The sequence below is a fragment of the Papio anubis genome, chromosome 13, assembly GCF_008728515.1.
Source record: "Papio anubis isolate 15944 chromosome 13, Panubis1.0, whole genome shotgun sequence".
NCBI lineage: Eukaryota > Metazoa > Chordata > Mammalia > Primates > Cercopithecidae > Papio > Papio anubis.
This window is the reverse complement of record NC_044988.1, coordinates 26,934,565-26,958,807: the sequence shown is the minus strand read 5'-3', so window position 1 is coordinate 26,958,807 and position 24,243 is coordinate 26,934,565. Positions and strand designations below refer to the sequence as shown.

At 45.7% G+C, this 24,243-nt stretch overlaps 1 long non-coding RNA gene across 2 annotated transcripts in view; it reads left to right on the top strand.

Annotated features, from left to right (window-relative positions):
• Window positions 1-2,410: 2,410 nt before the first annotated feature.
• The window catches only part of LOC103878398, a 57,235-nt gene continuing 35,402 nt past the window's right edge, over window positions 2,411-24,243 (top strand). Inside the window, exon 1 of one of the 2 annotated variants that reach the window (XR_002517633.2) lies at window positions 2,411-2,755. This is a non-coding gene — a long non-coding RNA (uncharacterized LOC103878398). Of the gene's footprint in view, window positions 2,756-9,766; window positions 9,880-24,243 lie in introns of those variants that run through there. The other variant, XR_004177841.1, reaches the window with a different exon arrangement.

Genomic DNA, 24,243 nt, shown 5'->3' with positions numbered 1-24,243 from the left:
TCTGTCGTCCAGGCTGGTGTGCAATGGCACAATCTCGGCTCACTGCAACAAACCCCGCCTCCCGGGTTCAAGCGATTCTCCTGCCTCAGGCTCCCCAGTAACTGGGATTACAGGCATGCGCCACAATGCCCGGCTAATTTTTGTATTTTTAGTAGAGATGGGATTTCGCCATGTTGGCCAGGCCGGTCTCGAACTCCTGACCTCAGGTGATCCGCCCGCCTCGGCCGCCCAAAGCGCTGGAATTACAGGCGTGAGCCACCGCGCCTGGCCCAAGGTAAATTTTTCACCCTAGAGGGGAGTAAGGTATTTCCTGGCATATGCATCACAGATTCCCAGGCCCCTCCCCTGGAGATTTTTATTCAAACTGTGCCCCAAGGCAGGGTTTCCCCACCTTGCAGGGTGGAGCTAATCACCTGGCGCTCGATTTAAAATACAGATTGCCGGGTGTCACCCCTGCTCAAGGACCAGGGAAGTTCAGGCTAAAATCACACTCTGTAGGTATTGGGTTCTGCCAATTCTGGCTTTTCTCACTCATTCCTGCTGGGAAGCGTGGACCGTGCTGGGCAGAACTGCCAGCCTCCAGGCGGGAAGGAAGGAGGAGAACAGATGGCCCACTGGGGGTAGAGGATCACGTGTTGGACCTCATTCTGGGCTTGATCCAGACCTCTCCCTTTCGAAAAGGGCCCAGCCTCTCCGGCTCCAGCGACCCCACCTAGGCACACGGAACATGGAGGAAACCAGTGTTCATTTTGGTGAAAGAAGGGGAATTAGGGAAGCAGGCGAGCTTGAGGAGGGGAGAGGCGGGGCTAAAGGGATAAGGCTTCCAACAATGGCGATGTTCCTGGATTTTGAAATACAATCAGGTAAAGCCCGATCTGGTGGAACGCCCGTGGCCATAATGACAGTTAACACCCCAGGGGCTAGAGGGGGAAGGGAGCTCAGGCAAGCGCGAAAACTTGCACACCGCCCTACTTTGCTCCCGCCCCACTTAGCAGCCTTCCGCAAAACTCCAGCCCTCCTCTGCAGCGCAGAAAGGCCGCCCGTTCATGCATATGCAGGAGGATAAGTTTAGCTCGCAGCCCCCCGCGCTCCGACCGGCCCAGCGCGGCAGTCGGTGAATCACCCGCGCTCGGGGGCGGGCGCTCCGCTCCGGCCGCGGACTGGCGGGCGACTCAGCCACTCGCGGACCGCGCGGCCGGGCCTGGCATCGCCCTTTTAAAAAGTCTTCCGCAGGCGGCCGCCGCCGCAGCAGCCTGAGGAGGCGAGTTCATCTGAGGACAGTCCCAGTTCTCAGAAATCCCTTCCCTGCTGGAACATCAAGCTCCCTTTACTGCAGTTGAACAAACTGCCCTAGATTGGGGGACAAGGAACCCGCCCTAAACTCGTGCAAGGAGCTCCGGGCGCCCACGCCCACGTGAGCTAACCTTGAAATTAGCCCCTGCACCCGGGAGCGCGGGGCTGGGAGTGGGTGGGGACCCGGGGGGAGCCCCGTGCGGCCCGGGCCCTTGCTTTGCGCTCTCCGCGTGCACGTACCGCCCCCGCCACTCTGTTTCATAACTCTGGCGGTGTTGCATTTTTTTCTTTTAATCTCCCGGGTAGATGGGTGTGGGGTGAGTGTGTTGGGGAGAGGGCAGGCCACCTTGGCCACCTTCCATCCCCCACGCCCGCGAGGAAGAGGAAAACCTGCCCTGCGGTCCTCCTGGGAACACTGCAGAGTAGGGTGTCGAGATGACATCAGCTTCTAAACATAGCCAGCACCGCACCGCACCCCAACTCCAAGGGCTGCGGGGGTGGGGAGGGAGTGGGGGAGGCGGGTGCTGCTGTCCCCGGGCGGGGCGGGGCGGGCAGGCCGGCCAGGCTGTGCGGGAGGAGATGACTTTGCAGGAATTGTGCTCCCAGAGTTTGCAGGCAGATCTCTCCCGCGATGGCCCGGCCAAGGGGTTAGGAAAGATTCCTGCCATTCCGTGCTCTCCCCTACCCCACAAGAACCACACGCACGCACACACGCACTCTTGGATCGAATGTGCCTTTATTTATAAATCAACTCAGCCCCAGCCGTAGTGCCCAGGTTCGGTCCGGTCCCGGGAGCACCCGCGCCCCGCATCTGCCTCCAGGCTAAGCCTGCGAGGGGGTCGGTGCTGCCCTCCCAGTGAGTCAGATGGGCTGTGTTTCCTGTGGTTGTTGTGGAACAGTTTGTCCTTTTTACTCCCCGCCCCCCCGCCCCGTCTCCACCCCCTTGGTAAATATAGCGCTCACGTTTCATCATCTCTTTGTCCAACGAGTGCCAGACACCCCGGCCCGCGGCCCCCGCCGCCTCCCTCCTCCTCTCCGCGCGGTTACCTCGCATAACCCCGCGCGGGCAGGCACCGGGCAGCAGCTCTCCCCGTGGTCGCGGCCGCGCCCACCCCGCCCCCAGCGCTTCGCGCCGCACGACACCCCCACCCCATTCTTCTCCCCTCCCCTGCTTGCAGTTCCCCCTTCTGTAGAGCCCCTATGCTCCTGTCCCACCCCCTCTACTCGGCGTCCGGGTGCTGGGTCAAGACGTGTGTGGGTGTTGGGAGGTGGATATCTCTTTTCCGAGCCGTAGGCGTCACACCTACGCCCAGGCCCAGGCCCAGTGCTGGATCCTGCACTTTCCCAACCTCCCCCTCCCAAGTTACAAGGTTGCCCTCTGTTCCCCTCCCGAGCGCAGGTGACGAGCTGCTGAGACAGTGTCTGATTCACCGACAGCTGAACCAGCTACTGGTACTTGGGGGTGAGCGTTTGCTGAACCGTTTCCCTCCCACCTCCCCCAACCCCCTACCCCGGTGGGGAGTGGGCTGGAGGGTCGGGAGAGGCAAGGTGGATGACAGCCGAGAAGTGCGTGCCTGCGCTTCCCTCTCTCCCTCCTCCTCCCAGTTTCATTTCCACACATACAGCCACCCACCGGGGACCGGAGGCGGCTAGTGTTCTCTGAACGCCGGGAACTGGCTCTCTCTGTGGTCTCCTGTTTACTTCCCTCCTCCTCTTTTCCCCTCCCTTCTCCCCGCCCCCATCTCCCTGCGCTGCTTCCCGCCCAGAGCAGCTGGGAAACCTGCAGCTGAACACTGCAGTCATGGGACTTCCCTGGCCCCAAGCTGTGCCCCAGGTTTGCCCTGTCCTGTCCTGCCTTGCCCTGTGTCCGCTTGTTTGGGGGCACTTCTTCGTCCTGAAAAGGGTCTTGGGGCTCCCTATCCAGGAACGTGGAAGAGGTGACTGCTTCCCTCCTCCTTCCTCTCCTCCTGGCTCCCCTGCCAGGTCTACCTTCCTGTGGGGGCCATGCCTGGCTGTCTTTTTTGGCCAGGATTCTGGGCCACCCCCGCGAGTGGCCACCTGTCCAGGGAGAAGTGGTGAGACAGCTAACGGTGTGTAAGAACTCTGCATCCAGGATGCTGCAGAGCTGGCTTCTTTGCCATCACAGACTGTCCTGTTCGTAACAGGGTGCCCAAAGTTCCCTGCCGACCAAGGTTTTCAGGCATAACCCCAAAACCTGCTCCCAGGGACACACCCTCTCCTTATGGAGTCTGGCAAAACCTTTCCTTTCAAAGCTTGCTTCCCAGCGGGGAAGAATGCAGCCTCTCTCCCTAAGTAAGCTGAATGAACAAAGAACTCCAAGGAGGCCGTGGGGGTTCCAGCTCTGGGTGCTGCCTGCCTGAAGTTCACCCCATTTAAAAACCACCTCTTCACCACCACCCTCTGCTCCACTGCCATGGTTACCAGCTCCCTGTCCTTCCCAGAACAGTGTTGCACAGAGACAGAAACAAACAAGGACATTTACAATGTTCTTTTAAATATCCAAAACACTGCCTTGGTATTTTGGTAGCAGAGAAGAGAGAATAAAAGTCCTGACTGTTTGCTGGTTTCCTTCTGACCCCACGACCCTGGAAAAATCCTTACCCTGGATGGCCTCTCAGCTGCCAAAAGAGGGAAGGAAGCTTGATGAGATACTAGAGAGTGGAATTCAGAACAAACCTTTGGCAGGAGAATTATTCCCCAAGTTAGACTCTTTCTTTCTTCCCCCTCCACCCCAGCTGCTTTGAAGTACCTGCCATCAGACTATACCACCTCCGCTTTGTGGCTGTCATCTGCAGGCTCTCCTGCACTCCCCCTCATTCTCCGAAGATTCTAGCACCTGACTCACAGTCCCCAACCTCCACCCAACTCCTATTAACATTTTTGGTTAATTTAGCATCCCAGTAGATTAATGGCCTATCTGAAACCCTAGTACCTGAACTGCAGTCCTTTTTCTCCTCCACCCCACTGTCACGTGGGTATCCTCAATCTTTTCATCACCAAATAACAGCACCACCTCTGACCATCATCCTCTTTCCTGACCAACACCTCTTTCTCTCCCAGCTTATTTGCTCAAATAACCACGTTTGAACAATTCTTTGACCTTATTTTGACTTCCAGTCTACTTTTTCACTGTCTGTCATTGGCCTTTCATTCTTACATCTCTCCTACCCAGCTTAAGATTTCATGGTCTGTCATTGTATCATTCCTTTGCATGCACCTCCCCCTGCTTTCTCATTCCTGGGACCATCTGGCCAAACTCTTGATTCCGTCCAGCTTAACACACTGGACAAAAATGACAGGGCTAACTGTTGTCACTCTAAATTTATGATCATCCATCTCGAGTGGGCTCTCAACACTGTCCGTGTGCATTTCCCTCGTCAGTTTACTTTCCCGCACCCTGAAATGACTATATTGCACCTTCTCTCTTCAAACTTCCAACACTCCTCCCTTCCTCACTCTGAGCTGAGAAACTTGCTGCTTATTTTACTGAGAAAATAAAAGCAATTTGACAAGAACTACCTCCTCTTCCTACCATCATATCTTCCATCCTACCTACCTCTCCACCCAGAGGCTGCCTTCCCACTTGTCACCTGATACACTGTTCCTGCTCCTGTCTAAGGCAAATCCTCCCATGTGGCACCAGGTTCCCTTCCCCTCTGGGCTATGTAATGACTGTTTCTAAAATGACCCCATCTCTTGCTTATCTAGTTGTTGTTCTATTCTAAATCATTCACTTCAGCACAAAAAAGTGTCCTCCCTCCTGTCTTTCTATGTATACTTGTGTGTGTATGACGCCTTGACCCCATATCCTCCTGCACTGTTACTCCATTTGCCATCTTCCTTGTATGCAGACATCTCAAAGTTACCTCTATGTACTGTCTGTATGTGCACACCCCTGTTCTCTTTTTATTTTTATCTTTATTTTTGAGATGGAGTCTCACTCTGTCGCTCACGCTGGAGTGCAATGGTGTGATCTCAGCTCACTGCAACCTCCGCCTTCCGGGTTCAAGTGATTCTCCCACCTCAGCCTCCCGAGTAGCTGGGACTACAGGCATGCACCACTATGCCTGGTTAATTTTTATGTTTTTAGTAGAGACGCGGTTTCGTCATATTGGCCAGGCTGGTCTCTAACTCCTGACTTCAGGTAATCCACCCGCCTCAGCTTCCCAAAGTGCTGGGATTACAGGCGTGAGCCACCATGTCCGACCTTCCTGTTCTCCCTTGATCTCGCGCCAGACATTCATTTCTGTCACTGGACTGAAACTACTCACGATCACGGATGACCTCCATGATGCCAAATCTATTGGGCAGTTATTTCACTTCACATCACAGCAAAGAAGACTAAGGATTGAACAGTGAACTAGAGGAAAAGAGAGACTATGGTATCCTAGAAGCCAAGAGAAGAAAAGGAAGAGAGGTGGATTCCTTCTTTTTCTTCTTTGCTACTTTCAGTTCTTCTCCTGGCTCTTTTTTTTTTGGACAGAGTTTCACTCTTGTCACCCAGGCTGGAGTGCAGTGGTACAATCTCAGCAGTTCACTGCAACCTCCGCCTCCCAGGTTCAAGCGATTCTCCTGCCTCAGCCTCCTGAGTAGCTGGGATTACATGCATGTGCCACCATGCCCAGCTAAGTTTTCTATTTTTGGTAGAGACGGGGTTTCACCACGTTGGTCAGGCTGGTCTCGAATTCCTGACTTCAGGTGATCCGCCTGTCTTAGCCTCCCAAAGTGCTGGGATTACAGGCATGAGCCACCGCTCCCTGCCTCTCCATGCTGTCTTAAACTCGAGTTGACCTGGAGCCTTGTCCTTGTCTCTCTTCCACATCCATACTCACTCCCCTCGTGGTTTCATGCAGCCTCAAGGCTTTAATATCTTCAAGGCTGGTGCCGTGGCTCACGCCCATAAACCCAACACCTTGGAAGGCCAAGGTGGGAGGATTGCTTTAGCCCTGGAATTTGAGGCTGCCATAATCTATGACTGCACCACTGCATTCCAGCTTGGGTGACAGGCTTTAATACCTTTTACATGCCAGGGATTACCCAATTTTTATCTTCAATTCACACCTCTTTCTTTCTTTTTTTTTTCTTTTTTTTTTTTTTTTTTTTTTTTTTTTTTGGAGGCTTGCTCTCTCATCCAGGCTGGAGTGCAGTGGCGTGATCTCAGGTCACTGCAACCTCTGCCTCCTGAGTTCAAGAGATTCATGTGTCTTAGCCTCCCAAGTAGCTGGGATAACAGGCACTCAGCACCATTCCAGGCTAATTTTTGTATTTTTAGTAGAGACAAGGTTTTGCCATGTTGGCCAGGCTTGTCTCAAACTCCTGACCTCAAATGATCCACCTGCCTTGGCCTCCCAAAGTGCTGGGGTTACAGGCATGAGCCACCGTGCCCGGCCCATACCTGTCTCTTGAGCTTCACACATGACCATCCAACTATCTAGTCATCATTTCTACTTGAATATATGATGGGCATCTCCAACTCAACATATTAAAATTGAACTGCCGATAATTCCCTCCCAATGCATGACTCCATTGGCAGCTTTTCCCGTGTTAGATAGAGACACTCCTGTGCTTCTGGTTGCTCAGGACAAAAACCAATGAGTTATCCTTCATCCCTCTTTTAAATGGATACCCATAACCCATAGATAATCATCCATCAAGAACTCCTATTAGTCCTGTGTTCCAAATATCTCCATAAACCGGCCCTTCTCACCTTCTGTCCCTTCCTCTCTTGCCTTGATAACTGCAGGAGCCTTCTAGCTGCTCTGCCTGCCTCCACCCTTGACCTTGCTTCTCTTCTCTACACAACTGCTAAGAGCTAAGTGCTCTTCTTAAAATACATGTCAGGTCACAGCACTCTTCTGCTCAAAATACAGCCGTGACTCTAGTCTCACTCAGAGAAATTGCTGCTGTCCTCACAGTGGAGTAAGCCTCCTTGTGAGCCCGAAAGGAGACGTCCTGATCTCCCCTACTGTACTCCATTCCTCACTCCGCTCCAGCCCCACTACACGCCTTGCTCATCTGAGAACTAACCAGCTGGACTCCTGTCTCATAAGCATTCACAGTGGCTCTTCCATCTACCCGGAATGCCCTTCTCCAAGATCTCAGCATGGCTCACACCCTGACCTTCGCTGAGCCTTTGCTCACATGTCCCCTCCTAAGAGAGGTCTGTCCTGGTTGGGAGGTACTCCTGGATCTGGAGGTGGATCTCCTTCTCCTGAGTTACATCGGGAAGGTATGGCAGATGGGATGTTCTTAGAAAGGAAGAACTCATCCTTCTTCCCACTATGCCTCTGCAACCAACCCACTGGTCCTCTGCAGCATGCTCCATCCACTTCGTTCACTGTTTCTCTCCATGGTCACCAGAGATGAACTTGCTTTATGCTTAAGTTTAGTCTTCAGTATTACTGGGGACTTCTAGTCCATTTCTCCTTTCAGTTGACCAGCAGTTTAGAGAATGAGGAGATTTATTCTTTTCAGTTTAAATCTGGAAAATACTATGTAAATGTAAGCCCCAGTGTGTTCTCATGAGGAGGCACTTACTGAGGAAGTACACAAACCCCAGGGTCAAGCTGCCTGGACTCTAGCATTTCAGTTCTGTCCTACATTAGTTCTGTGAAACTGGGCAAATTACTTAACTGCTTTTAAAGTGTCTTCATCTGAAAGAGGGTAAAAATAGGGCAGAAATACAGTGTTGTTGTGAGTATAAAATGAGATAAATTGTATAAAACTCATGGTAGGATGCCTGGTATTTAATAAACACTGCTTTGGTTTTGATTGCCAGGAAAGCCAAGCTGAAGACAAAGACTTGGGGACAAGTGGTTTATTTGGGAGGTGATCCCAGGAAGCAGGGGTGAAGGAGCAAGAAGAGTGACATAGGGAAGGAAGAAAAGCCAATATTTGGGAGCATTATTTTTTCTTTTATTTCTTTATTTTTGAGATGGATTGTCGCTCTGTCACTGAGGCTGGAGTGCAGTGGCACGATCTCGGCTCACTGCAACCTCCGCCTCCCGGGTTCAAGCGATTCTCATGCCTCAGCCTCCTGAGTAGCTGGGATTACAAGCGTGCCATGCCCAGCTAATTTTTGTATTTTTAGTAGAGATGGTGATCCACCCGCCTCGGCCTCCCAAAGTGCTGGAATTACAGGTGTGAGCCACTGTGACCATCATGAGCATTATTGAAATCTCTGATATAGAAATGCTTCTTAGAATTGCCCATCCCAAGAATGGGAGACAGAGGGATTTGCCCTCCAGCACCAGGCCCTCACTGGTGAAGGGTTGCCCCAGGAGTGTTGTCCCTTGCACTAGCTTCTCATACCTTTGGTGAAGTCCCTGGGGCAGAAAGTATACACTAGAGGAGGGAGTCAGCCAGAAATCTACACTCTCTCAGCAATCTTTAATGCAGCCGTGGCTGAAATTGGAGGTGGGTCAGAGCACATGAAGACACGCAACGTATCTGTTACAGATGCTTAATATATTGTTTCTATTGTTATTTTAACTGTTAGATGAGATCATTTAATTCAGTACGTCTCATACTTTACTGTGCATAAGAATCACCTGGGGATCTTGTTAAAAATGCAGATTTTGATTCAGTATGTTTGGGGTGGGCCAGAGTTCTACATTTTAACAAGCTCCCATGTGATGCTAATACTAATGGTCATCAGACCACTTTTTAGCAAAGATGTATTTAATTGATGCACATTTATCAACCACCTTCTATGTATCTTTGTTACTGTGCTAGATACTAGTGATAAATGTTGTGAATAATACTAGGCTGAATAATGTCTTCCCAAAGATATCCACATCCTAATCCCCCATCTGTGAATGTCACCTTAGGTAGTAAAAGGAACGTCTCAGATGTAACTAAATTAAGGGTCTTTGTTTTTCAATTTATTTATTTAGAGATGAAGTCTTGCTCTGTCGCTGAGGCTGGAGTGCAGTGGCATGATCTCAGCTCACTGCAACCTCTGTCTCCTGAGTTCAAGTAATTTCCCTGCCTCAGCCTCCTTAGTAGCTGGGATTACAGATGCCCGCCACCACGCCCGGCTAATTTTTGTAGTTTTAGTAGGGTCGGGGTTTTGCCATGTTGGCCAGACTGTTCTCAAACTTCTGACCTCAAGTGATCCACCTCCCTTGGCCTCCCTAAGGGCTGGGATTACAGGTGTGAGCCACTGCACCTGGCCCAAATTTTATTTTTAAAGATGGCATGTTGCCCAGGCTGGTCCCAAACTCCTGAGCTGAAGCAATTCTCCCTCCTTGACCTCCTGAAGTGTTGAGATTACAGGTGTGAGCCACTGTACCTGGCTAAATTAAGGGTCTTGAGATGGAGAGATTATTTTGGCTAATTAGAGTAGGCCTGATGTAATCACAGGATTTTATAAGAAGGAGGTGGGAGGCTGGAGAGAGAGAAGATGCCATACAGCTGGCTCTGAAGATGGAGGACCGCTGTGAGACAAGGAATGAAGGTAGCCTCTGGTAGCATAAAAGGCAAGGAAACAGGCTCACCCAGAGCCTCCAAAAGGAATAAAGCCCTGCAGACACATTTTAGATGTCTGGCTTCTAGAACTGTAAGGTAATATGTTTTTGAGATTTTTAACCCACCAAGTTTGTGGTAAGTTGTGACATAGCTATAGAAGCTAATACGAATGTGAACCAAGTGAGGTCTTTATCAGGATATGTTAGGTAAAGCTATGGTCAATGTGTGGGTGAAGACAAAACAATTTTTTTGTTTTTGGGACGGAGTTTTGCTCTTGTTGCCCAGGCTGGAGTGCAATGGTGTGATCTCGGCTCACCAAAACCTTCACCTGCCAGGTTCAAGCGATTCTCCTGCCTCAGCTTCCCGAGTAGCTGGGATTACAGGCAGTCACCACCACGCCTGGCTTACTTTTTTTGTATTTTTAGTAGAGCCGGGGTTTCTCCATGATGGTCAGGCCGGTCTCGAACTGCCAACCTCAGGTGATCCACCCACCTTGGTCTCCCAAAGTGCTGGGATTACAGGCATCAGCCACCGCGCCTGACCAACAGAAATTTCTTTAAAATACATATTAACTATTTAAAACCCAAATTATAACATTGTCTTGTGGGGTTTATAACAAATAAATGCGCTATATATCACCATCATAGTATAAAGGATAGGAGAGGGGTAAATGGACGTTTACTGTGATAAATTTTCATTCTTTTTTTTTTTTTTTCGAGACAGAGTCTTGCTGTCTCCCAGGTTGGAGTACGGTTGCGCGATCTCGGCTCACTGCAAGCTCTGCCTGCCGGGTTCACGCCATTCTCCTGCCTCAGCCTCCTGAGTAGCTGGGACTACAGGTGCCCGCCACCATGCCTGGCTAATTTTTTGTATTTTTAGTAGAGACAGGGTTTCACCGTATTAGGGTGGTCTCAATCTCCTGACCTCGTGATCCACCCGCCTCGGCCTCCCAAAGTGCTGGAATTACAGGTGTGAGCCACCGTGCCCCACCTACTGTGATAAATTTTCTAAATTGTATATGAATGGTATAATATTAACTTCAAGTGGACATATTGGATGTACAGCAAATTAATGACTACCATGCTATATCTTCCCAAATAGTTCAGTGTGGTAGAAGAGGACATCCGTCCAAATAATTACAACACAGTGTGGTATGTGCAACATGAAAAGTTATACAAAGAGCTGTAGGATTCCAAGGAATCCGTGATTAGCGCCCTTTGTGGGTAGGTAGGTAAAGGCTTCCCAGTAGAAGTTGTATTTGAGCTAAGTTGTGAAGGATGATTAGAAGATGAGAAGAAAGTCATCCCACATTTGGCAAACAGCATGAGCAAAGAAGTGAGAGCAAAATGGTACAGAATGTGTTAGAGCACCAATCGTCATCCAGTTCTACCTCTGGGAGTGGTAGGAACTATAAACCTGTCAAGGGCCTTGTCTTAGTTTGCTTGTGCAGCTATAACAGAATATCACAGACTGGGTAATTTATAATAGAAATTTGGGCCAGGTGCTCATGCCTGTAATCCTAGCACTTTGGGAGGCCAAGGTGGGCGGATCACTTGAGGTCAGGAGTTTGTGATTAGCCTGAGTAGCATGGTGAAACCTTGTCTCTACTAAAAATACAAAAATGAGGCCGGGTGCAGTGGCTCATGCCTGTAATCCCAGCACTTTGGGAGGTCGAGGTGGGCGGATCACGAGGTCAGGAGATGGAGACCATCCTGGCTAACATGGTGAAACCCTGTCTATACTAAAAATACAAAAAATTAGCTGGGTGTGGTGGTGGACGCTTATAGTCCCAGCTACTTGGGAGGCTGAGGTGGGAAGATCACTTTAACCTGGGAGGTGGAGGTTGCAGTGAGCTGAGATTGTGCCACTGCACTCCAGCCTGGGTAACAGGCTCCATCTGAATAAATAAATAATAGAAATTTATTGTTCACACTCGTGGAGGCTGGAAAGTAAAGATCAAGGTTCTGGGAGATTTGGTGTCTGGTAAAGGCTTGCTCTCTGCTTTCTTTTTTTTTGTTTGTTTGTTTTCTTTTCTTTTTTTTTTTTTTTGCTCTCTGCTTTCAAGATGGCATCTTGCTGTGTTCTCACTTGGGGGAGGAGTGGAAGCGGGAGGAAGCTCTCTGAAGCCTCTTTCATAAGGACACCAATCTCATTGACTAGGGTGGAGCTCTCATGATGGAATCACCTGCTAGAGGCCCCACCTTCCAATACCATCACCTTGGTGATTAGGTTTCAGCATAAGACTGTTGGAGGGAAATAAACCTTCAGATCATAGCAGAGGGATAAGGGTAAGGTTTATGTAAGAGCATCTAGGAAAGCTTTTCCTCCATGCTGAGAATTGGGTACATGCAGGGAAATTCCGTTCACTGAACCACTTTTCAGGTCTCCTGCCTTGGAATGCGGTTGCATGAGGATATGATATTTAGCTTTGTTATGAGCACGATTAGAAAGTCAAGAGGATTTCTGGGATATCAACCCAGAGCGCTGTCATCTGTTAAGTATTGCCAGCAATGACCTACTTCTGGGCATGTCATATAAGAAGATCCTACGTACTGTTTGTTTAAACCATTGCTGGTTGAACGTTCTCTTATTTGCGGCCAAAAAGTATTCCTAAAAGATATATAGATTGATCAACTGATTGATTTTTTTAGATGGACACAGGGTTTCACAATGTTGACCAGGCTGGTCTTGAACTCCTGGCCTCAAAGTATCCTCCTGCCTCCCAAAGTGCTGAGATTATGGGTGTGAACTGCTGTGCCAAGCCCTAACAGATACATTTAGGAAGAAAAGCTTTAGTAGATTAGTGGGGGCATTAGTCAAACTCCAATGACCTGAGGTGTGAACTGGAGTAAACACATATCATCAGAGACTATGGCATTAGTTTTCAAGAAGATGGCAGGTTAAGGAGAATAGCAGATGTAGGGGTATATTGAGGGAAGGAAGATGATGGGAATAATTTTCTAGATTGTACATACTTGAATATGTTTCAATTGACGGAAAGGAGCTAGTCATTAGAAAGAAATTAAAAATATATGAAGGATGAGATCATTGGTAAAACAAGGTAGAGAAGGGAACAGAGTCTCAAGGACCCAGGAAGGAAAAGGAAAGCCATGTTTTCCTTGGAGGTAGAAAGAAGGATGGGTGCAATGATTCACACCTGTGATCCCACCACTTTGGGAGGCCGAGGTGGGAGGATTGCTTGAGCCCAGGAGATCGAGACCAACCTGGGTGATATAATGAGACCTCGTCACTATTCATTTTTTATTTTTTTTTTTGAGCTCGAGTCTTGCCCTGTTACCCAGGCTGGAGTGCAGTGGCATGATCTTGTCTTATTGCCACCTCTGCCTCCTGGGTTCAAGCGATTCTCCTGCCTCAGGCTTCCAAGTAGCTGGGATTACAGACATGTGCCACCACGCCTGGCTAATTTTTTGCATTTTTAGTAGAGATGGGGTTTCACCTTGTTGGCCAGGCTGGTCTCAAACTCCTGACCTCAAGTGATCCACCTGCCTTGGCCTCCCAAAGTGCCGGGATTACAAGCATGAGCCACTGCACCTGGCCTATTTTATTTTATTTTTTTAAAAGGATGTGAGCCTAGCTGAAAATTTGGAGAAGTTTGGAGATGGAAAAGAGAAAAGCCATGGGAATTCGTGCCTGGTGGCATCCGTTTTTTCTGTGAAGTTGGACTGGAGCGTGGTAGCATGTACAAGTGAGGTGATGGGGAATATGGTGGAGGACATGAGCAGAGCGGCAAGGGTTTGTCTGGAATGCCTGTCACTGGGATGAACCACATTATTTATATCTCCTTACTCTGTGCCTGGCACATGACAGGTTCTGTCTGTCTAAAGAATGAGTTGACTCCATATGAGTAATAGCTTTGTTAAACACTAGAACATACTCCTTTTATCTAACCATATTTTTGTACCCATTAACTACTCTTCATCCTCTTCCCCCACCCTTACCCTTCCTAGCCTCTGGTAACCATCATTCTTCTCTCTACCTCCACAAGATCAACTTTTTTAGCTCCCACGTAGGAGTGAGAACATGTGATATTTGTCTTTCTGTGCCTGGCTTTTTTCACTTAATATAATGACCTCTAGTTTCATCTGTGTTGCTGCAAATGAGAGTTTCATTCTTTTTAAAGGTTGAATAGTACTGCATTGTGTGTATGTACCATAGTTTCTTTCTTTCCTTTTTTCTTTTTTTGAGACAGTCTCGCTCTGTTGCCTCAGTTGGAGTGCAGTGGCATGATCTCAGCTCACTACAACCTCCACCTCCCGGGTTCAAGTGATCCTCCTGCCTCAGCCTCCCAAGTAGCTAGAATTACAGCACCACCACACCTGGCTAATTTTTGTATAATTTTTGTATTTTTAGTGGAGACAGGGTTTGCTATGTTGGCCAGGCTGGTTTTGAACTCCTGACCTCGAGTGATCTGCCCACCGTGGCTTCCAAAAGTGCTGAGATTACAGGTGTGAGCTGCTGCTCAGCCTGTTGGCTTTGTATGTCTTCTTCAGATCATTTGCCTATTTTAAAAATTAGATTTTTTTTTTTTTTTTTGCTATGGAGTTATTTGAATTTCTTACATATTCTAGTTGTTAATCCCTTGTCAGATGCATGGTTTGCAAATATTTTCTCCTATTCTGAAGGTTGTCTTTTCACTCTGCTGATTGTTTCCTTTGCTGTGCAGAAGCATTTTTAGCTTGATGCAATCCCATTTATCTATTTTTGCTTTTCTTGCCTTTGTTCTTGAGGTCCTACCCAAAAAATCTTTGCCCAGACCAGTATCCTAAAGTGTTTTCCCACTGTTTTTCTCTAATAGTTTCATAGTTTCAGGTCTTACATTTAAGCCTTTAATCCATTTTGATTTGATTTTTGTATATGGTGAGAGATAGGGGAGTTTAGTTTCATTTTTCTACCTATGATTATCCAGTTTTCCCAGTGTAGGTCTTTCCATCAGTATAGAGGTTCCTCAAAAACAATATGGAGGTTCCTCAGAAAACTAGTGATAGATCTACCATGTGATCCAGCAATCCCACTGCTGGGTGTATACCTAAAAGAAAAGAAATCAGCATTATCAAAGAGATCCATGTGCCCATGTTTATTGCAGCACTGTTCACAAAGCCAAGATATGGAATCAACCTAAGTGTCCATTCCATCACCATTGATTGAAGATATTGTCCTTTCCCCACTGAATGTTCTCAGTGCTTTTATTAAAAATCAATTGGGTGCAAATATGTGGATTTATCTCTGGGTTCTCTAACTTTTTTTTTTTTTTTTTTGAAACGGAGGTGTGAGCCACTGCACCTGACCTGGGTTTCTATTCTGTTCCTTGGTCTGTGAGCCTGTTTTTATGTCAGTATCCTGCGTTTTCTCTTTGTTTGTTTCATTTTGTTTTTTGAGACAGTCTCACTCTTTCACCCAGGCTGGAGTGCAGTGGTGCAGTCTTGGCTCACTGCAACTTCCGCCTCCTGGGTTCAAGCAGTTCTCTTGCCTCAGCCTATTGAGTAGCTGGAATTACAGGCATCTGCCACCACACCCACCTAATTTTTGTATTTTTAGTAGAGATGGGGTTTTGTCATGTTGGCTAGGCTGGTATCGAACTCCTGACCTCAAGTGATCCACCTCAGCCTCCCAAAGTGCTGGGATTACAGATATGAGCCACTATGCCTGGTCCATGCTGTTTTGACTACTATAGCCTTGCAGTATGTTTTGAAGTCAGGTAGTGTGATGCCTCCAGCTTTGTTCTTTTTGCTCAGGAATGGTTTGGCTATTTGGGACCTTCTCCAGTTCCATATGAATTTTATGATTTTTTTCCTCTTATTTCTGTGAAGAATTTCACTGGTATTTTGACAGCACATTTTTTAAAAACACAGGCTGTTTGTTTTTTTTAAATCTATTTTTTAGCTAACAGGTTTCTATGAATGTTTTCTACTTCATTTTACATTCTCCTACCCTATTTAAAAAATAGCTTTTCTTTAGCCAGGCACAGTGGTATATGCCTATAGGGCCAGCTACTTGGGAGGCTGAGGCAGGAGGATTGCATGAGGCCAGGAGTTTGAGGCTGCAGTACGCAATAGTCACACCTTAATAGCCATTGCACTCTAGCCTGGGCGACATAGTTAGATCTCATCTCATCTCTAAAAAATAAAAATAAAATAATTATCTTTTGTATAAGTAAACACTCATGTAGGTCAAAATTCAAAAAGTATAAAAGGATATGTAATGGAAAATTTTCTTCCCAACCTTCTGTCAGCTATCTAGATGCCTTTTCCAGAAGCAATCAAATATTACTTTTTTCTAAATCCTTCCCAAGATATTTTATGTGTATCCAAGCAAATACATATATTTTCCACATTTATACACAAATGGTTACTAAAAAACTGTTCTGCACCTTATTTATTAACATAGTATATCTTTTTTTAAAAAAATATGGAAACAGGGTCTCCTGGTCTCACTCTGTTGCCCAGGATGGTCTTGAACTCCTGGACCCAAGCGATCCTTCGGCCTTGACCTCCTCAAGTGTTGGGATTACAGACATGAGCACCCGGCCTAATAACATAATGTATCTTCAGGGTAACTACATGAAGGTCCTCTATATATCGAACTTTGATAAATCGTTTTCTCATGTTTAATGCTGCCATAGAACTCTGATGTAAATATACCCTAATTTAACAAATTTATTAACAAACTGCCCAGCATTTAGGTTACTTTGGGTCTTTTGGAATTTCAAAAATACTTCAGCAAATAACCTTCTTTCACATTGGGGCAGCACACCTGTACGATAAAGTTCTTGAAATCTGATTGCTGGGTTAAAAGGTCCACGTGTTTGTAATTTTGATGGACGTTGTCAGATTGTCTTCCTTAGAGTTTGTACGAGTTGATAGTCCTACTAGCAATGTATAAAAGTGCCTGTTTCTCCATATCCTCCGCAATGAGTATGTTAACAATGTGTTTGAAGTCAGGCAAGGTGGTGTGCACCTGTAGTTCCAGCTACTGGGGAGGCTGATGCAGGAGGATCACTTGAGCCCAGGAATTCAAGGCACTGTGATTGCACCTGTGAAGAACAGCCACAGCACTCTAGCCTGGGCACATGGCAAGACCCTGTTCCCAAAGAAAAAGCTTGAGCTTTGCCAATCTTACTGATAAAAATGGTATTTCAGGGTGCTTTTAATTTTCATTCTTTCATTATGGGTGAGATTGAGAAGCTTTTCATATTCATATGCTTGAGAGCTTTTGGTATTTCCTTTTTCATCTATGCCTGTTTTCTTTTGGATTGTAGGCTTTTCCCCTATAGAGTCTCTCTATATTAGGATATTGGCCCTTTGCCTGTGGTATGAGTCACAAATATTTTTCTCAATTTCTGCCATTTAACTTTACTTATTGTATTTTAGCCATGCAGTTATTTCCCCCTTACCTTCTACAATAAGATATGCAGAAGTTTTTTTTATTGTTGTATTTATTAGTTTCTTATTCTTCTGGAAAGGCCTTCACATACAAATTATAATTGTCCCATGATTTCCTCTAGTGCCTTTGATTTCATTATCTATTAAAAAGTGTTTTTCCTATGCCGGGTACTGTGGCTCATGCCTGTAATCCCAACTCTTTGGGAGGCTGAGGCAGGTGTATCACCTGATGTCAGGAGTTCGAGACCAGCCTGGACAACATGGTGAAAACCCATCTCTACAAAAATTACAAAAATTAGCCAGGCATGGTGGTACACATCTGTAGTCCAACCTACTTGGGAGACTGAGGCAGGAGAATCGCGTGAACCCAGCAGGCAGAGGTTGCAGTGAGCACAGATCATGCCGCTACACTCCAGCCTGGGTGACACAGCCACACTCCATCTCAAAAAAAAAAAAAGTTTTTCTAGTGTAATTTGTGAGGATGTACCCGACTTAATTTTCTCCAAATGATACCCAGTTGTCACAATCCCATGTGTTTATTTATTTATTTATTTATTTATTGCATTTTTCACAGAGATGGTATCTTGAACCCCTGGCCTCAAGTGATCCTCCTGCCTCAGCCTCCCAAAGTGCTGGGATTACAGGTGTGAGGCACCGTCCCAGGCCCATGTGTTGATTTTATTTTTTACATGTACTATCATGCCATGTCTGAATACAGACGGTTTTTCTTTTCTGAGCTTTATGGCTTTCTTTTTCTTAGCTTGTATTTGCTAAGACCTGTAGTAAAATGTTGACTAGTGTGGAGATAGTGAGCCTTTTTACCTTGTTTTTGATCTTACCTGAGAGCAAACAGCAAATGACTGATTGGCTGTCTTACCAGATTGCTCTGCACAAAGTTTATGCCAATTTGAACTCCTCTGCAGTGTATGGAGTTGCCTAGGAAACCATAACCATTAAGTATGATGTTGGCTGTAGGTTTTTGTAGATATCCTTTATCAGATTGAGAAAGTACCCTTCTATTTCTAATTTGTTGGGAGATTTTACTAAGAATTTTTGACAAGTGCTTTTTCCATATCCATGGAGATAATTGTACTTTTTGGGGGGCTTTTATTCTGTTAATGTAGTGAATTATATCAATAATTTATTATTTTGTTTTCTTTATTTATATTTTAGAGACAGGGTCTTGCTCTGTTACCCAGGCTAGAGTACAGTGACAAGGTCATAGCTTACCGTAACCTCAAACTCCTGGGCTCAAATGATCCTCTTAACTCAGCCTCTCAAAATTCTGGGATTACAGGAATAAGCTACTATGCCTAGCCTTAGTTTACTTTTGGAATTTTTATTTTTTTTGAGTCAGGGTCTCTATTACACAGGCTGGAGTGCAGTAGTACACTCACAGCTCACTGCAGGCTTGGCCTCCTGTTGCTCAAGCCATCCTCCCACCTCAGCCTCCCTGGTAGCTGGGACTACGGGTGTGTGCCACCATACCTGGCTAATTTTTGTATTTTTAGTAGAGATGAGGTTTCAATACGTTGGTCAGGCTGGTCTTGAACCCCTGACCTCAGGTGATCTGCCTACCTCGGCCTCCCAAAGTGCTGGGATTACAGGCATGAGCCACCGCACCTGGCCCTAGCCACTTATTTTTGAATTTTTGAAAATTAATAATTAATTGTATTTATTTTTATTTTTGAGATGGAGTCTTGCTGTGTTGACCAGAATGTAGTGCAGAGGTACAATCTCAGCTTACTGCTACCTCTGCCTCCTGGGTTCAAGCAATTCTCCTGCTTCAACCTCCTGAGTAACTGGGATTACAGGCATCTGCTACCATGCCCAGCTAATTTTTGTAGTTTTAGTAGAGACAGGGTTTCGCCATGCTGGCCAGGCTGGTCTGGAATTCCTGACCTCAGGTGATCTGCCCACCTTGGCCTCCCAAACTGCTGGGATTACAGGTGGGAGCCACCACGCCCAGCCTAGAATGTACTTCTTGACAATCCATGTCTTTGGGTTAAAGCATAGAGCCTGGGCCGGGTGGCAGAGGTTGGAGTGAGACAAGATTGCACCATTGCACTCCAGCCTGGGTAACAGGTGTGAAACTGTCTCCAAAAAAAAAAGCAAAAAAAGAAAAGCAAGCATAGAGGTGTAGGTAATTTTCTATAATTACATGTGAAGGAAGCAATTCATTCATTCATTCATTCTTCAACAGATTGGGTCCTTCCTCTATGTCAGCAACAGGTTGGGTCCTCCCTCTATGTCAGCAACAGGTTGGGTCCTCCCTCTATGTCAGCTTAACAGTTGGGACCAACCTCACTCCCATGGCATGGTTGGATTATACTCTGTGGCAGTTCAGTTTTCCTGCATGTGGACTTGGCACTGGGGATATAATGGTGAACAGAGCACACATAAGCCCTGCCTTTCCAAATCCCACAGTCTACAAGGAGAGGAAAATAACCAATTGCAGTAATTGTGATTAGGGCTGTAACAGGAGAATGCAAGGGTGCTGGGAGGAAAACATAACATCTTGTCAGAGGATCAGGGAGGACTTGAGAGCTAGGCTGAGGAGGAGTTAGCTAAGCAAGCAGGGGAAATGGGTGGGGGATGGATGTTCCAGGAAGAGGGAACAGCAAGTACAAAGTTCCTGAGGTGAGAGATTATGCTGCATGTAAGGAACTAAAGGAAGTGACTCACAGGAAGGCAGCCGTGGAGAGAGGGGAGGCTGGGAAGCAAGGTTCTGGGTAGAACTTATGGGGCTTTGAATACCCAATACCCATATTTGTGACTTTTATCCAAGGGCAATAGCAAGCCATGTGGGACTTTAATCAGGAAAGAGAAGTAAGATTTATATCTTACTTATTTTTAGACAGAGTCTTGCTGGAGTACAGTCAGGCTAGAGTACAGTGGCACAATTTTAGCTCACTGCAGCCTCCAACTCCTGGGCTCAAGCAATCCTTTTGCTTCAGCCTCCCTAATAGCTGGGACTACAGGCAAGCACCACCACACCTGGCTAATTTTTTTTTTTTTATAGAGACGAGTTCTCACTATATTGCCCAGGCTGGTCTTGAACTCCTGATCTCAAGATATACTCCCACCCCAGCCTCCCAAAGTGCTGGAGTTACAGGCTTAAGCCACTGTACCCAGCCAAGATTTGTGTTTAGAAATACCTCTCTGTCTGCAAGCTGAATTGAAGGGCACCAAGGAGCGGAGATAAGAGTCTAAAACAGATGGAAGTACCTTGGAATAGGAGAATGGCAAAAAGATGGATGAAGCATGGGAATCTGATTTGGTGGATAAGGGCAAGAGAAGGGATGAGGATGACTCCTGGGTTTCTGACTTGGACAACTGTGGAAATCACAAATCTATAGGTGAGGAGGAGGAATTGGGTTTGGAGGAGTTGAGTTTGAGATCTCTGTGGGACCATCACATGGAGTTGCCTAGTAGAGAGCTGGATAATTATTAGCCACTAACTGTTCACCTAAAGTTACTTTATTACAGATTAGCAGGCTAGTTAACTTGCAGAGTCCTACAGGAGTAAGATATAAGTACTTTTACTGGAGGGGACTAAGCAAAAGCCTCGAATCATCTCCCCCTACCTCAAATTCATATGCCCACTTGAAGTTCATCCTCCTCCTGGTTGCAGGAAATGTTTCTCCCTGTTTTGTTAGTATAGCGTTTGTGTCATTGCTTTTTAAGTTGCCTTTTTCCTATCACTTTCTCCTATTAGATTTTGCATTCCAGGCAGGATATGCGTTCAATTCATCTTTGCATTTCCAGTGCCTCATAGGCTGCCCCAAACGTAGTATATTCATCTCCCACCAAATGACTAATTTGTACATTATAATTCTGCTACCAAGTCAAAAGCTGTTACATAAAAATAAAAACAGCTCTATTCATTTTAATGGGAAAAATTATGCTGTGTCCCACTCCAAGATGCCAGTTTTCACAGATAGAAAAATATATCAATAGAAGAATGAAAAAAATTAAGTAATAAACAACAGTTGGAAAGTTAAATATAGGCTGGTTGCAGCGGCGTGTGCCTGTATTCTCAGCTGCCTGGGAGACTGAGGTGGGAGGATCCCTTACGCCAAGGGTTTGCTCAAGACCGTCCTGGGCAACATAGTGAGACTCTGTCTCAAAAAAGAAAGAAAGTTAAATATAGTTTATACATAAAAGGTAACATATTAAATGTTTATTGTACTTACTCTTTTTTTCCTCTTTTTCAATTTTTCAACCTTTGGGTTACTTTTGCACCATACTGAACTAAAAATAAAATTATAGCACAGAAAAGTATCTCTAGGGCAACACAACATAAAAGTTAAAGGTGTGAGTGCTTTGAAATATATGGAAACAGTGCCTGTTCCCAGCAGATCAAAGAGCCATAGATGATGCTACCTCTCAGTCCTCTCATTGGGCATATGTACACACAAGAAGACATCTTGAGTTTAACCTAACATGACTCACAACTTAAATGTGTTCCAAATAGTATTTTCTAAAATAAACTATTGTGTCAAAAAAGAAAAAAAAAAAAAGGTGAGTGGGTTTTTGCTTGAAATCCCAGTGAAGATATATTACTTCTTGTTCATTGTTTAATGAGTTTTTGAGTAAAAAGACTGTTAAATAAAAAAGGAGGGGAGGGGAGGGGAGGAAAGAAGAAAAGGAAGAAAAGGAAAGAAAGTCACAAAGTGGCATAACACTTGGGGAGCTTTTATGATGAAAAATTGCTAACACGTAAGAGAAAATATAAAAGATGAGTAAATCCATGAAACAGTAACAGGCTAAGAATAGCAAACAAAACAAAAAAAGATGAATGAATGATTTGGTAAATGAATGAATGCTCAGTAGGGCTCCCTGTCAGTAGGAAGCTTTGTTCTATTAGAGAAGGCTTAGAGCTCTGGGAAGCATGTAATGGTGGCAATGATGAAATACCAAAAGGAGGCCAAGGTGGGTGGATCACCTGAGGTCAGGGAGGCTGAGGCAGGAGAATTGCTTGAACCCGGGGGATGGAGGTTGCAGTGAGCCGAGGTTGCGCCACTGTACTCCAGCCTGGGCGACAGAGTGAGGCTCAGTCTCAAACAAAACAAAAAAAAGAAACAGGGTCTCGCTATGTTACCCAGGCTGGTCTGGAACTCCTGGGCTCAAGTGATCTGCCCACCTTGGCCTCCCAAAGTGCTGGGATTACAGGCATGAGCCACTGTGCCTGGCCCAAAGTGGGCATTCTCATTCCACCTTTTAGTCTTGTATTTTAACTCATTCATTTACGATGATTCCTGTCTAACTTTTCCACCAAAATATCCCAATATTGCAGAGGAGTGAACTTGTGAGATTCTAAGGGCTGAACTCAAAGGAAAACAGCAAACTTTTTTTCTCATTTCTTTGAAGAGTGGTGCTTTGTTATAAAAACTCATATGGCTTTAGTATTAATACTACCTGTCTGTATTTGTTTTAATATAAAAATAATTTTCTTATCAAAATCTAATTGTAAAATTGTCACCTCAGGAAGACTTGGTGGATAGTATTTATCTGGTGGCTTTTCATGTAGCTCCCACCCCATTGCTGCCTCATTACCACATATTCCTAATTTGAGATGCATATCCTTGTGAGTTGAAAGGTAAATCAATATTTGAGTGTTGTTTTAACATTTTAAACATGTATTTACTTACCAGCAGTTCTGTTCCTTTTTCTTTAACTGGAAACCTCAGGGAAGGGTGATTCTACCAGACCAAGGGATCATTAAGCAGTGGGTCACTGGGGTCAACCCTGTGATGGTAACTGGCCACCACCACTTCAATGGTCAGGCACATAATTAGTGGCAAAGCTGAACAAATGTCCCCCACTTAAGGAGGACATGCAGGCCAACATTGAATGTTTGCAGCCCTACAAAACACAGGTTTTGAGTCAACTTCTGGCATATCTCTGCCCCATCCTTGAATGTTAAAATTTTCCATGTAGACAAAGACTTATGCATCTTGAGGCCTGGCACAAGAATTAGCAGAAGACTTCTGTCAAGACTGTATTACAATTTTTTTTATTATACTTTAAGTTTTAGGGTACCTGTGCACAATGTGCAGGTTTGTTACATATATATACATGTGCCATGTTGGTGTGCTGCACCCATTAACTCATCATTTACATTAGGTATATCTCCTAATGCTATCCCTCCCTCCTACCCCCTCCCCACAATAGGACCTGGTGTGTGATGTTCCTCTTCCTGTGTCCAAGTGATCTCATTGTTCAATTCCCACCTATGAGTGAGAACATGTGGTATTTGGATTTCTGTTCTTGTGATAGTTTGCTGAGAGAGATGATTTCTAACTGCATCCATGTCCCTACAAAGCACATGAACACATCCTTTTCTATGGCTGCGTAGTATTCCATGGTGTATATGGGCCACATTTTCTCAATCCAGTCTGTCACTGATGGACATTTGGGCTGATTCCAAGGCTTTGCTATTGTGAATAGTGCCGCAATAAACATATGTGTGCATGTGTCTTTAGAGCAGCATAACTTATAATCCTTTGGGTATATACCCAGTAATGGGATGGCTGGGTTAAATGGTATTTCTAGTTCTAGATCCTTGAGGAATCGCCACACTGTTTTCCACAATGGTTGAACTAGTTTACAGTCCCACCAACAGTGTAAAAGTGTTCCTATTTCTCCACATCCTCTCCAGCACCTGTTGTTTCCTGACTTTTTAATGATTGTCATTCTAACTGGTGTGAGATGGTATCTCATTGTGGTTTTGATTTGCATTTCTCTGATGGTGGGTGATGATGAGCATTTTTTCATGTGTCTGTTGGCTGCATGAATGTCTTCTTTTGAGAAGTGTCTATTCATATCCTTTGCCCACTTTTTGATGGGGTTGTTTTTTTCTTGTAAATTTGATTGAGTTCTTCGTAGGTTCTGGATATTAGCCCTTTGTCAGATGAGTAGATTGCAAAAATTTTCTCCCATTCCGTAGGTTGCCTGTTCACTCTGATGGTAGTTTCTTTTGCTGTGCAGAAGCTCTTTAGTTTAATTACATCCCATTTGTCAATTTTGGCTTCTGTTGCCATTGCTTTTGGTGTTT